Source organism: Lutra lutra, chromosome 11 (genome assembly GCF_902655055.1).
Source record: "Lutra lutra chromosome 11, mLutLut1.2, whole genome shotgun sequence".
Lineage (NCBI taxonomy): Eukaryota > Metazoa > Chordata > Mammalia > Carnivora > Mustelidae > Lutra > Lutra lutra.
In genome coordinates, this window is record NC_062288.1 from 52,485,713 (window position 1) to 52,500,559 (window position 14,847).

Genomic DNA, 14,847 nt, shown 5'->3' on the forward strand with positions numbered 1-14,847 from the left:
TGTAGTTTAATACCCAGTTGCCATTGGAATAACACAAGTACTTGTCAGGCTGGGTCTGGTGTAACTAACAAAGAAAAAACACTTTTTATCTGAATTTGGCAGAAGCCTCTTTTTGACTTTGAGAGTCAAAATAAAAATGAGGAAAGCAGAGGTCCTGAATGAGTGAGAAGGATTTTTGGAGATTAGTAGTAAAGGCTCTAAACTAGTGTCTGTATGGCAGCTGTATGTACAGACTCTATCTAAAATTGAAATTCAAAGAAGAGTTAAACCTAAGTACTTAGTAACTTTGCATAAGCCCATCTTTATTTTTTGAAAAAAATGATGAAACCAGTTCTTAAGGCAGACGTCATCATTATGTTAATACCTTGAGGGAATAATTGGAAACAGCAATAAATAAACTCTGCTTTAGTGTTAGCTTTAAAAATGTGGAGATAGAGATAATTTAAAGAATATGTGAGGAGCATAATTAAAATGGGGTCATGTGTGGTCTGGAAGAAATAAAATGCTCAAAACAGTTCAGGCATTTCTCAAGGATGAGTTCTTGACTTTACGAATATTTCATTAATTCTGTCTCAATATGGTACCAAACTACAGTGTGAATGACACACCAAGAATCAAGAGTGCAAGAATATTACTTATAGATTAGAGGAACAGCCATGCCCTTTCCTACTGTTTTTGTACTCGGTTTGCTTACTTATAATTTCTTCTCTTAGCCTTTTGAGAGAACTATCCTCTCCTTCCTTTTTGATGCATTTGATTCAAAATCAAAGAATTAAAAGTGGAAAAATTATTTCCCAGCACTGCTCCAAATTAACTAAAATAAAGATTTTCTAACAGAATCATGGCACCCGTAATTTTGGGAACAGATGCATAATTGGAAGAAGAAGAGATGCTTAGGTTAGCTTCCTTTTGTTTTGAATATATGTAGCTGCACCAAGGAGAATAAGCCCACATGACATCCAAACCAAGCAGTTTTTTTGGTCTAGAATATGTCTCTTAGTCTTGAAACTTCCATTGAGTGTATGTGTCATCCAGAGTGAAAAGTATGTTTTCCAAGTCTGGTTTAGTAGATTTCTCAGAACCCCCTTTGATCCTTTTAATTTTATTAACTGAGATGGAAACCTCTTGACATCAGAATTTTTGCAAAGTTTATTCCATATCCCAGCCCCTGAAAGCTTTTAAATACCTAGGGGTTGGTCCAGATTGTCACCTAATGAATAAGAAAATCTTCCAAAGTCCCTAGTATTTGAGGCCATTAGTTGCCATAAAATTACAAATGATTATATTATCCCTGTAAAAACAAATTAAAACCTTAGGTTTATTCTACTATTTTTCCATTATAAATAGGGACTTTACAGCATCACTAAATAAGTATGTTTGCCAAAAATGTTTAATCTGTCTTTTTTGGGACCAGTTTATAGCAGATACCAAGTAGAGAAGAACAGGTCAAACAAGAAAACAAGCAACCAATCATAAGAAACCAGAAAATAAGACTGCATATAAGACTACTGTCCCATTCTTTTTTTTTTTTTAAAGATTTTATTTATTTATTTGACAGAGAGATCACAAGCAGGCAGAGAGGCAGGCAGAGAGAGAGGAGGAAGCAGGCTCCCTGCCGAGCAGAGAGCCCGATGCAGGGCTCCATCCCAGGACTCTGAGATCATGACCTGAGCTGAAGGCAGCGGCTTAACCCACTGAGCCACCCAGGCGCCCCTACTGTCCCATTCTTTACAAGAAGCTGATGTCTTAAGAAAAAGGCAAAGTTAGAAGGAAACTAGAGCACATTAAAAGATATTTTAGAGATAAAACAAACATATGAAACATATGGTCCTTGGCTGATCCTGGTTTGAATAAACTAGCTATAAGACATAGCTCTGGAACAATTAGCTCTGAAAATGTAAATATGCACTGGATATTAGATGATATTAGAGAATTATTAATTTGGTTATATCTGATAAAAGCATATAGTAAAATATCTTTGTTTGTAAGGATGCATACCTTAATATTTAAAGATTGTTATGATAAGTGTAATTTATTCTGTAACATCTAAGCATAAGAAAAAATAGATACAGATTAGGTTGATTAATGAAACAAATATGCCATAACGATCACCAATTTTTTTAAGTTTTTTTAAAAATATATTTTATTTATTTATTTATTTGTCAGAGAGAAAGGAAGAGAGAGAGCAAACGCAGGCAGAGTGGCAGGCAGAGGCAGATAGAGAAGCAGGCTTCCTGCTGAGCAAGGACCCTGATGTGGGACTTGATCCCAAGACCCTGGGATCATGACCTGAGCCAAAGGCAGTGGCCAAACCAACTGAGCCACCCAGGTGTCCCTGATTATTAATTTTTAAATCTCAGTTTTAGTTATATGGTTTCATTATACTGTGTCTTATCTGATTTTTTTGAATAATTTCTTTAAATTTGAAAAGGACATAGTTGTCTTTCATAATTCAACTAGAATTAGAAGTTTTGAGTGAGCATGGGCCTTTGATATAATCTAGAAAGAGCAGGTTTTAGTAGCAAAGAACACTTCACTTAGTGCTAAGAGATCTGCATTCACGTAAAACCATGGGTGACGGCCCAGTCCAGTTGCTTTCTCACCATCAACCCAAGTTCAGTCAAGGACTTTTCAATCAGATTTAAAACAAGAACAATAATCCTTGTCACCCTCCCATGTCAAGGGGGTGTTATAATGATGAATGAGCTCCGGGAATAGATTTAGCTTGCTGATGTATTTGTAACCCATATGGCTGTATCACCCTTTGACTTTTCTAAGAGGAATAGAAAATAGTTACATTTAGTATGCCACAAATTAAATTTCTGTCAAGTTTGGTTTTAAAAACCACTCTCCTAGAAATCTGGATTTTCATTGGCTGGCAATGAATCTTTATTAGATCCCACATAGGGAACTGAAGCTACAATGCTAATACTGGGTGATTTTGTGTAAGTGGAAATGAAACTTTGTTAGCATTAAATATATATATATACATATATATATGTATATATATATATATACTCTTTTTAAAACAGCTTTATCGAGATATACTTGACACACAAAACTCCACATATTTAATGTGTATATAATTTGACTAATTTAGACATGTATATGCCAGTGAAACTATCACTACAGTCAAGGCAATAAACATATCTATCTCCTCAAAAAGTTTCTTAATGCCCCTAAATTTTTTTCTTTACTTGAACAGCTTTAAGAATTATGTGTCAGTACTGTGCCCTCTATGTATTCTATGTGAAGTACTGATACAGACAGAAATATTTAGTAGAGCTTCAGTATTTTTAGTACTGATCACATCAAAGCTATATAAATTAATTATATAAATTAAGGATTAAAATCCTATAGGCTGTTATTGTTTGGTTGTTACATTTTTAAGAAATTCCTATACCCAAAAGTGTTTACCAAATGCTTATATGTGTGATAGTAGAGATTAAGCCAATGTATTTGAATAGAAACATGTCACACTCTAATGTAGAAGAGGATTTTTTTTTCTCAGTTGCTCAATTCAGTTCAGTAAACATTTGCTATAGATCTTTTTTTCTCCCCTGTATCAAGTGGTATTTTCATAAGAGCCTGTACAAAAAAATTCATCTGTTTGCCTTTTGGAATTTATATTTTCAGCTAATCTTAGATAATCCTCATGCTTCTTCCCATTCCAAGAAAAAGATATCCTGGGCATCTCCTTAGACTGATTTCCATGAACTCAGACTGCATGGGCTGTAACATGGCTACAGGGTTTGTAGTAAATGGAAATAAAGCTAGAGTTCTAGACAGAAATGAACTTAGAAAATGAAGGAGATAGCCTAAGTATGCCAACAAAATGAAAGAGTGAGAAAGAAAGGAAATCTCCTGTTCTATTAAAAAATGAGGAGTTTGCAACTGAGAACAGGTTATAAAAAACAATGATCAGGAGGCCACACTAAAAGAGAAGAGGGCTTTCTAGACGCCTGTGGCCTCAGGCTTGGTCAGGAGGATGCTCTTTAGGGACTAAGGGTGCTCACATGTCAGGGGACCCGAGTATTCTACTTTAGCTGAGTTGAGATACAGCAGAACACATTTCTTGAAGGTAGGGCTTTCTGAGAGTAGCTCACCTGTGACAAAAGCACCCCTAATAAAGAAACTTCACTTGGGAAAACAGGGTACATGTGTCAATCAGAGGGCCCCTGTTTTCTGCACATTTGGGGATTAATCATGCGTTAAGACAGAAGAGAAGCTTTATTGAATAGTGGACCACTTAACTGCTAGTAATTTCAGGGCTTACAATCTTACTCCAAAAACCAAAGAAGTTTAAAAAGCCACATTGAATACTTGACACACAGACACACACACAAAAGTCAGTGGTTTCTTGGTAGTATGACTAGTTCTTCCACAGTTTCAGAAGAAGAGTTATTGATAAAAAAAGAGTTATTGATAAAAAATACAAAATTGATAAAAATCATAACATAAAAAATAAACTTTTATGTTATCTTATGATAGAAATGCAAATTTAGTTATTTTATAATGGACAGATATAGTGGCTCTCAGTTGTCACACTTCATATAGATCAATTTTTTGAAAATCCATTGCATAAGTATTTATTGAATATGTACTAGTAGATGGAAACATCATAGCAGTAAGCCTTCCTAAATGAGGATAATATTTGCATTGCATGTGTGGCAATGTTTATAATTTCATGTACAACAATTAGGGATGTACTCAGATAAGTGTAACAAAAATCATGAGTTACAGTGATGTAGCCAAAGTTTATGCTTATATTTTTTCATGTAGTAATTATATGTAGAAATAGAAGCTCTGACTGATATTGGCTCATAAGTACAATAACATCAGGGTAGATATCTTTGCAGTTCTCTTGGCTTTTCCCTTATGATGGCAAAATGGATGTACCAGCTCTAGGAATCATGGCCACATTTAAAGTAGAGAGAAGGAGCAACAGGTGAGTACCGACATATCTGTCTCTTTTATCAGGACAGCTAGGGGCTTCTAAGAAATATTTCTTTCAGACTTTCCTTTATGTCTTATTGGCTAGAACTCAATCATGTGATTACTTATAACTGCCATGAAAGTAGGGAAATTAAGTATTTGGCAATGGGTAGTATGAATATTATGATTGGTTTGGATTAATTATGATTCATTGCCAGGGACTGGATATATTACTACCCTGAATATAATTAAGTTTTTAGTACCAAGGAAGGGCAGAGGGAGGGGAGATATTATTATTAGGCAAGTAAAAATATCTGCCACATTTTGCTTCACATTTTCTGTCCATATGGAGTGCCATTTTATGCTTATTCAACACAAACTTGTAGGCATGCTGACCACTCTACAAGATAATCTGTTAAGCAGCTAAACTACGTCCAAAGTGATAAGTGAATATCATAATACAGTTAAAAAGTACTGGTTTGGATAGTCCAGAGAATTAAACCATTTGAATTTTATTTGGACATTTTTATCTTTGTGTTTATATAGCCTCTGTCCTGTGTAAAGGAAAATACATAAAAACTACAAAACAACTATCAAATTATATGAGAAAAGAATCCAACATGTTATAATAATTTAAAAAAATGATGAAGTAGTCAAAATAAATGGCATCCCATTTAACATCCAGCCTACTGAGTGGCATGGCCTTGGACAACTTCTATTACCTGTCTAGTTGATTTCCTATCAATAAATTTGGTCTCTGTAGTCCGAATTACCTCATTCTAAAACTCATAATGTTGGTAAAATAAGATAAAAGGATTGGCTTGGAATGATCATATACAACTATGTAGTTCAGAAGAAAAAAATGAATAAATATTTGATTTTCTAGTTTAAGTGAAAAATGATATAGCTGATAGTTACATTAACCTAACTTTTCATTTCAAAAATATTTTAAACATAATTTATTAGAAGAACAATGGGAAAGAAAAAAGATCCTGTATATGTCAACCTGAGACATGCCACATACATCCTTGTGTCGTTCTTAAAAGGTGCTGAATGTGAAGATCGTAAACAAAAAAGAGATAAATATCACACATTAAATTTACTTACCTTGTAGTATATGATATGATTTTAAGTGGCTATTGTTTTCTCAAAGGAGACAGTTGAAAAATTGCAACTTAAATTTTATTGATTTTCTATTAGCTGTGTTTTCAGAAGAAGATAACAAATGTAGCTGATTTTGTGAAATTATTTATGTCTTTATATTTGTTATAATTTCCTTACACTCAGAATTCCAAGATATAGTTATATAAATTATTTTACATTTGTCCAATTAAGTAATTATGGGTAGGAAATATTTTTGTTGCATTTCTACAAGAAAATTCTTTCTTAATCTCTGCCTATCTACACTGTGTATATATAGTAGCTACATTTGAAAATCCATTTTAGTATAGGTTAGTTGAGGATTTTCCTGTAATTAGCACCATTAGCATTAATTTATGATGCCAAAATTGAAAAATAAAATGGTATAAAATAAAAGGAATTGAATGAGAAGTTACTTTTAAAATTCAAGGGTAAAAAATTATGTTCAATTTTGTAAATACAGTCTTTGTGGTGGGTTCAATCAGTGCATTCAGATATATTGCCTGAAGTTTTTAAGTTGCACTTAATCAGATTGGCTGTGGAAACAGCCCTTTAGCAAAATTACATAGCAGCTTTTAAAATTAAGGCCTTAAAGCTATAGGGTATAACAACTAACCTGTAGAGTCTTTAAAACACATCAGCAAAGTTAGGAAATCTGTGGCACCTGGGAATTTTCTTTTGGCATTATTAGGGTTACAGATACAGTCAAAGTCTTCACGTCAGAAAGGTTTTCAATGAAAATTCCAGATGTTTGACAAATGTGCTCCCTTATCCTATTTAGACATATGCAGTATGTTCATTCTTCCTTAACAATTTCTCTTTTTAAAAAAAAATATGTAGGCATCAATAAATACCTTGACCTAATGCATGGTGACTATAGATAGTTTAGAATTTGAACAAACAAACAAAAAAATACAGTATATGTATAGCTGACAGCTTGGGAAATATTTCCATCTCTTTTTATGGCATATTATAGTATAAGTTTGTCATTCTCTTGGCTCCTTATCATCTATCTTTCAGATATTCTGCCTTTAAGTGTTGGTGAGAGGTAATGCCCCCTCCCAATTTAGAAGTTGAACTTATCTGATAGTTGCTTTCCTGGATTCCTTTGTATAAAAGTACAAAGCAATGACTACATTTTCATCAATCAGATTCACCAGCCTCAGACTCTGAAGCAGGTATTTGTGATGCAAACAAGGCCAGAAACTCTTCTATTGTGTTGGAGATTCCAAGAAGATTCAATTCATAGATCAGCGGACAGATGGCTTTTTTGTTAATGGTGGCATCCTGAACTTAGTGTTTTCAATATTAGTAATGTTTAAGTTGCCTTATCCAGTCCTCAGAGATGAGCCAGTCATAACTTCCATGGACAGTCTGCAGTATGATTTCCAGAGTTGTTCTTGGCTGTATAGCCCTGAGACTTGGTGTTTGGGGTGGCCAGGAGAATGTGTCTCTCAAAGCTCCAATTATAGAAAGCTTAATTAACCAAGTGTTCAGCTGCTGTGGTCTGAATTTCATCACTGAGTTTGCGCTCAGGCTATGCTTTGCATAGGCTATAGAGCCTAAAAGTGTATTCAGCAAGAATTCTAAGACAGATACTCAGTTGGGTGATTGATGGCTTTGCAGAACTTTCTTTAATACTGCGCTAAAGAGCTTTCCTCCTATCATTTTCCCCTCTTGCCTTCACCAGGCATCAGATTGTTGCATGGTCTGATGACTCTTCTAGCTGACCCACATCCTTCCCACTTTTCTTCTCAGGTGTGTTTCCCTAATGAAACTCTTGTATTTTTAATTGAGTCGTGGTGTCTGCTTCTTGAACTGGAACTAACACAGTTATCACGTGAGCTAACACATTTTCTTCAACACATTCCCTTTCTGTTTAAATAAGCCAGAGTTGGCTTTTGTTACTTTTAGAACATTCAAGGAGATATATATATATCTCCTTGAATATATATACACACAGCCATACACTGTAGAACCATTAAAAATTGGTATTAATTATGTACAAACAAATCTAGTTACCATTCCTTGCCCCGAGGTTTTAGTTGAATCGGGTATATATTTACATACCTAACATTTCATTGAAATAATATTCATTGAAAATCGCCCAAATTAAAGACTGAAAATTTTATAAATGTTTTTGGTCTGTTTATACAAACATTTACCAAGTTCCTTTCTGGAAAGAGTTGCTTGGAGTAAGAAAGTGCATAACTTAAGGGAAGGTATCACAAGTTAATACTACTCTTTATGGATACTTCATGGTGGAATGATTTTAGATATTGAGTACATAAATGGCATGAAATGTTTAAGTAGAAAAAGTCAAATAAGATAATAAGCTACAGTATATTTTTGGGTTTTTAAATTGTTATTTGTATGTAATAAAATGAGGAGACTTTAAATGAGAGGTTTAATTGTTTTGATAAAACGAATGCATCTGTGTGACCAATTAAGATGTAAGACCTTTTCATCACATCAGTAAATTTCCCAGAGCCCCCCACTTCAATCTATCTCCACTTCCTCAGGGCAAGAAATCTGATTTCTATCACTGTAGTTTATGTAGTATACTGATCCGAAAATTCATATAAATGGAATCATACAATATGTCTTTTTTTGTGTGTCTGACTGCCTTGAATCAACAAGATGTCATTGATAGTCTTTCTTATTGTTGCATATATCAGCAGTTTGACCTTTTTATGGCTTAACAGTACTCAATTTTAGGAACACATCAATTTGTTTATCCAGTCACCTATTAATTGGCATTTGGGTCATTTCCATTTTTTATAGATTATGATTAAAACTGCTGTGAACATTCTTATATAAGCCTTTTGTGGTCATGTTTTCACTTTTCTTGGACAAATATCTAGGCATGAATGTCTAGATGAATTGCTGTATCTTACAGTAAATGAACATTCAACTTCATGTTAGAAACTACTGAATTATTTTCCAAAGTGATTCCATAATTTTCTATTTCTACCAGTAATATATGAAAATTGTAGTTGCTCCTCACTGATTTTTTTTTCTTTTATGCTTCCATTTCTGTCTTCTTTTAGATTAATTATTATATATTACTTTGTTTTCTTATTTTTTCTATTGTATTTTTAGGCATTCCTCTTATGTAATTTTTTTAATGGTTCTAGGAATGAGAACATACATTCTTTTTCTTTTTTTAAAATTTTATGTTTTAAGTAATCCCCACACCCAAGCTTGAACTCACAACCCCAGGGTCAAGAGTCGCATGCCCCACTGACTGAGCCAGCGAAGTGCACCAAGAACATACCTTTCTAACTTAGTATAGTCTACCTTATAATACCCTCCTTGAATTAGGTAAGAATCATACAGCAGTATAATTATATTTATACCTTTTCTTGTTCTTTGCTATTGTTATATATTCTACTTCTTCATGTATTATAAACCTCGTAATTTTATAGCCATTATGTTTCAACAAATGAAACCAATCCAAGAAAATAATAAAAAGTAATCTTTTGTATCAGTACATACAGTAATCATTTCAGAGTACTTTCCTCATTCTAGTTTATGTTTGGATGATCTCTACTGGCTATTCTTCATATTCACTCTTCCTTATTCTATAGATTTCCACTTTTTATCTGTTAAAATGTTGCTTTTACCTTCAGGCAAAAAAAATACTCCTACCTTTTATATAATGGAAAAAGTCATTGCTTCTCCCTTATTCTGAAAAATTAAGGTAAATTTATATATAGGGAAATGTATATATCTAAAGTATCCACTTTGGTGAGTTTGCCAAACATATATATTCATGTAACCAATGATCCAATTAAAATATAAAACATTTCCAAATCCCCAGAAATTTACTTTATGCCTCCATTTAGTCAATTCCTATGTACTATCAACAACTAACATAATTGGATTTCATTTTTTGAACTATCCTTGTTTTTTGAATATAGAATTTCAAGATAGCAGGATTCCCTATCTCTCCTACCTACCTCCAGTACTTATTTATGTATTTATTTATTTATTTGACAGAGAGAGAGATCATAAGTAGGCAGAGAGGCAGGCAGAGAGAGGAGAAAGCAGGCTCACAGAGAGTCCGATGCGGAGCTCGATCCCAAGACCCTGAGATCATGACCTGAGCCGAAGGCAGAGACTTAACCCACTGAGCCACCCAGGCGCCCCTACCCCCAGTACTTTTAAAGCTGCATTTTCTTCTATCATTGTTTTTGACTTGTCATTCATACTACCTTTCCACAATTTGAATGGTATACAGTTTATCTTTTTTCTCTGTATTTAAATATTTTCTCTTTATTATTAGTTTTCAGCAACTTGATTATGATGTGCCTAGGAGACGATAGTGTCCCACATTTCATCTGCTCATTGTTTACATCTATTTTTTTCCCTCTCTGGTTTATGTTTGGATGATCTTCTATGGCTCTTCTTTAATTTCACTGCTCCTCTTCTGATCAATTTGCTGTTAATTCTATCTTAAATTTATCTTCAAATATTATTTTAATTATGCAATTTCTATCTGTAGAATTCTGAAACTGACGACCAATTCGCACACCTCCCCTGAATCTTTGATTATAGAATTTTTAACATATTTATAATTGTTATTTTATAGCTCTTTTCTGCTAATTCTAAAATCAGGATCATTTCTTGGTTTCTTTGAACTGACTGATATTTTTTTTCTTGGAGTACACCACATTTTCTTGTTTCTTCACTTTTATAATTTTTTAATTGCATACTGCATACTTTTTGGCATATTCATCATAGAGACTCTATTTTGTTGTCTTCCTCTGAATGGTGTTGGAGTTTTATTCTAGTAGTGAATCGTTGATGGATCACTTTTAATGTGATGTCTGTAAACTTGGTTTTGTGTTCTGTTAGGACATGTCTGCTTTAGTTTGGGCTTTAATACTAGGTGTTTTAGTGGAAAGCCTGAGATGTTTATCAAGTCTTTCTAAGATTTGAACTCAAACTCTGTGTCTTCTGACATGGAAAAAGCTAGATGTCTGCTTATCTCTTTCAATTTTCAAGTTGTTGTTTTTCCCCTTGGAAAACACTAAGTTTTGCACAATTTTAGAAATCAGCCAAGGATTTGAGGGAAAGTTAAGTCCATTATTCTGGTATTTCTCCTTTTCCTTTTCAAGTTTCTTCTGTGAATTCTAGCCATTCTTATAGGCCCCAACTCTTCAGGTTTCTCAGACTGTGGCTTTCTGCTTGAATTTGTGATCTTTCATTAATTTGTATTTTCTCAAATTTGAAGATAATTTAAAATGTTGTTAGCACAAGAATGGTTACGGTAATATGGTCTTCCCCTCCTCTCTATCCCATTCCGTTAGATCTAGATTATGTGGAAGTAACGCATAACAGTTTTAGGTAGAGTTAGAAAGTAGAGTCAATGCAATTGGTTATGTTAAAGTAGAGTATGCCCAAATCAGAGTCCCCTTTGTGACCAGATAGTCCCCAGTTAAAGATGTTAATATGTTAATGTACATCTTTAAAGCGGTTTGCCTCCAATGTCTTCTGGAATTTAATTTTTATATAAAGGAGAATTTGGAGTTATTTTGGCATTTTCCCTTCTCTTATTTAATCTTATCCCAAATACTTGTAGAATGGCTTATTTATCATTGCTATTTAAAAATTCTTAGGGTATTACTATGCATGGATTTCTTTGTATTTTTTGGCAGCATAATTTTTCCATTTGCATATCCAAATTTTGTTTTAATTCCAAAAATATTTTCTTAAGTTGTCTAAAATGATCTATATATGTATAATTCCACTTTCTATAATAAAAATACCTGTATCTGTAATTCTAAGGTCTGGTATCCAGTCTCCAACATCCTCCTTTGAATATTATGTCTTTTTCATTATTCTTGCCTTCTAGAAGAATTTTTCCTTTGTTCTGTATTTTACCAATCTAATATTCTGCTATTCATGTTTTGGCAGTTTTTGGCTTTTTTCTAGTGCAGTCTTTGGTTCTGCTCTTCAACTTTCAATTCCTGCTGTAATTAATCTTTGTTTGCTTGTATGTTTATATCCTATTGCTTTTTTAGGGCTTTTGGTTCCTGTGTTATGAAGTTCAAATCTTTTATGTTATGAGGATTAGTAAAATCCTAAGATAGAGAGCATGCAAGTGGGGTGGAGGGAAGGAGGGCAAAGGGAGAAAGAGAATCTTAAGCAGCCTCCACTCCCAGCATAGAACACAATGAGGCGTTTGATCTCGAAACCCTGATATCGTGACCTGACCCAAAACCAAGAGTTAAGAAATTTAACCAACTGAGCCACCCAGGAAGCCCAAAAGATTAATTTTTAATGAGCCTACCAAATAAGATTTATCTCAGGAATATAAATATGGGTCAGTAGCAGAAAATGCGTCAAAGTATGTCATGATCTTAACAAAGCAAAGCTTAGAATGTTCAAGAAACATCTAGGGAGGCCAGATGGTTAGAGTGGTTGGGTTCTGGGGGAAAAGAGTAGGAAAAGAGATAAGAGAAGTAATGGGGAAGGAACAGATTATGAAAAGTCTTGCAGGAGATTGTAAAGATTTTGATTTTTACATCAAGTACCATGGCAAGTCTTTGCAATTTTTTTGAGTAGGGCAAGTGACATTATCTGACATATTTTAAAAGACTCAGTCTGCTCTCTGTTAGAAGATATTTTAGGGATTGAAGATTGGGAGCAGAAAGATGATCATTATGATACATTTTTAAATACTACTGAGATCTTTTACTAATATCTTATATACTATTTTTTCCATCCACTTTCATGACTAAGATTAGTTTATATGGTTTTTCTAGTGCTGTCCTTTACTAGTTTTTGTCTCATGATTAAGCAAATTATCACAGATTAGGTGAGTAGGAGCCCTTTTAAGCCGGATCCAATGTCCTTTTGACATGGCTTCATCACAGCTGAACACTTTACTTTCTTGTACTTTGAGATGGTCTAGAATCATAATTCCCACAGACCTGGAAACAGCAGTTTCTTCAAGAAACCTAATTCTTATTTGTTAAGAATGGTACTTAGAAACCAACATTTGGGCATTGAGTTATTTTGTATTTTTGAATCTGTTTTTGTCATTTAAATTCCTTCCAAGAAACTTACTTTTATAGCTAAATTTTCAAATTTATTGGCAAAATTGTGTTTATTTTAAAGAGTTCTTTTATGTTTTAAAAAAGTCTCTTTTGTACTTCTATTCCTAAATAGTCTTGGTTTTACCCTTAAGATAATATATTCATATAAACAGATTTGAGTTTTGAACAATTCTTTCTTGGGGGGTAGTTTGCATTTGTTTTCAGTCTCACTAATTTTTGCCTTAATTTTAACTTTTTCTTTTCAATTTCCTTCAAGGCAGTCACATTGATCTTCAATATTCTTGATTAAATCATACCATGCTCCATATTCTTTTACAGATCGCCAGGTAATTCCTGTGTACTGTGAAGTTTGGGAACCACTGGGATAGGATATTCATTTATTTGGTTACCCAATCTCTGTCCCTTGTTAAATATAAAAACAAATTAACACTTTTGACTTGTCTTTCTTAAATATTATTTCTTTTAATGCATGCTAAAATCTAATATTTCTTAAAAATGCTGCCTGATAATGACCTTTCAGGAAACTCCAGATCGCTTCTCGGCCTTTTGGCTAAAATCAAGTGTAGGAAACTCCAGAGTTGTGCATTTCGTCCATACCTGTGAAATGAAAGCAACAAGTACTGTAGAAAGAGGTTGTGTGTTTATGAGACTAAAGAACCTTAGTTTAAACTAAGAAATGATCAGAATGAAAGAAAATTTTTAAAATCTAAATTGATAATGAATAAACCTGTAATCATTGCTTTTTGAAAATTAATTTAAGACAACAGGGTACTGCTTCTATGAAAGAAGAGTTGTTTTGGCGGGGGAAGAGGACAGATGCATCCTCCTAACATTGAGCCCAGATAAATGAGAATTCACCAGCAAATAAAATTCATCACAGTCCTATGCCACGTTCCTTTTTGCATTCCTGATCTTTCCTACTTCTCCTCTCTCCCAATCTCTCCCTTCCCCCTCCTTACTTCATTATATTTGCAACTTCTTGCCATTTGGAACAGTTTTTAAGGCAATGGAAAAGTGATGCTTGAGAGGTGAAACGCAATCACAAGCTGGCCTGGAATCAATCGATAGGGAGAGATCTTGACGGCACTCGCCAGCTGATTCCCAGCTGTGCTTGGGATGCCGCTGCTGAGCAGCCGTCCTAGCAATTTGGGTCCACTCATGGTAATTGGTTTCAGATGATTCCAGAACAACTCATTTTACACTGTCCTCTTCCCAGAGCCCGAGGAATTGGAGGGCATAGTGTAACATGTTCAAGGCAAAGTCCCAGCTTCGTGGAAATCCCATCACTTAAATTCTAGTCTGAATTGGATCTCATTGTGTCCTAGTAGTCCCTGTGTGGTGAGAAGGATTATTATAATGTTATTTCGGTGGTTAGTTGTGTTCACCCCGATGCTCTCGCTATGACCCTTCTATTTTTCTCAGAATATCTTGCTTTACAAACACTAAATGTGTCCCTAGTCATGTAATTAAGGAAAATGTTAGTGATCATATTCCTAATGTGGAAAAGAAATAGTGGGTACAATTTTACCTTGTTCTCGCTAAATGCCTCCCCTTTTTAAATTTGAAGTTTCAAATAAAACAAAAATGCTTTCAGCATATATTCCTCTCATTTCTTCTTTCCTCTGATAAAAGGATATAAATAAAATTTCAGAATTTCTTTAGTAAAGAAATTGAGTCCATCCAGTTGCTCATTTCATAAACTGTG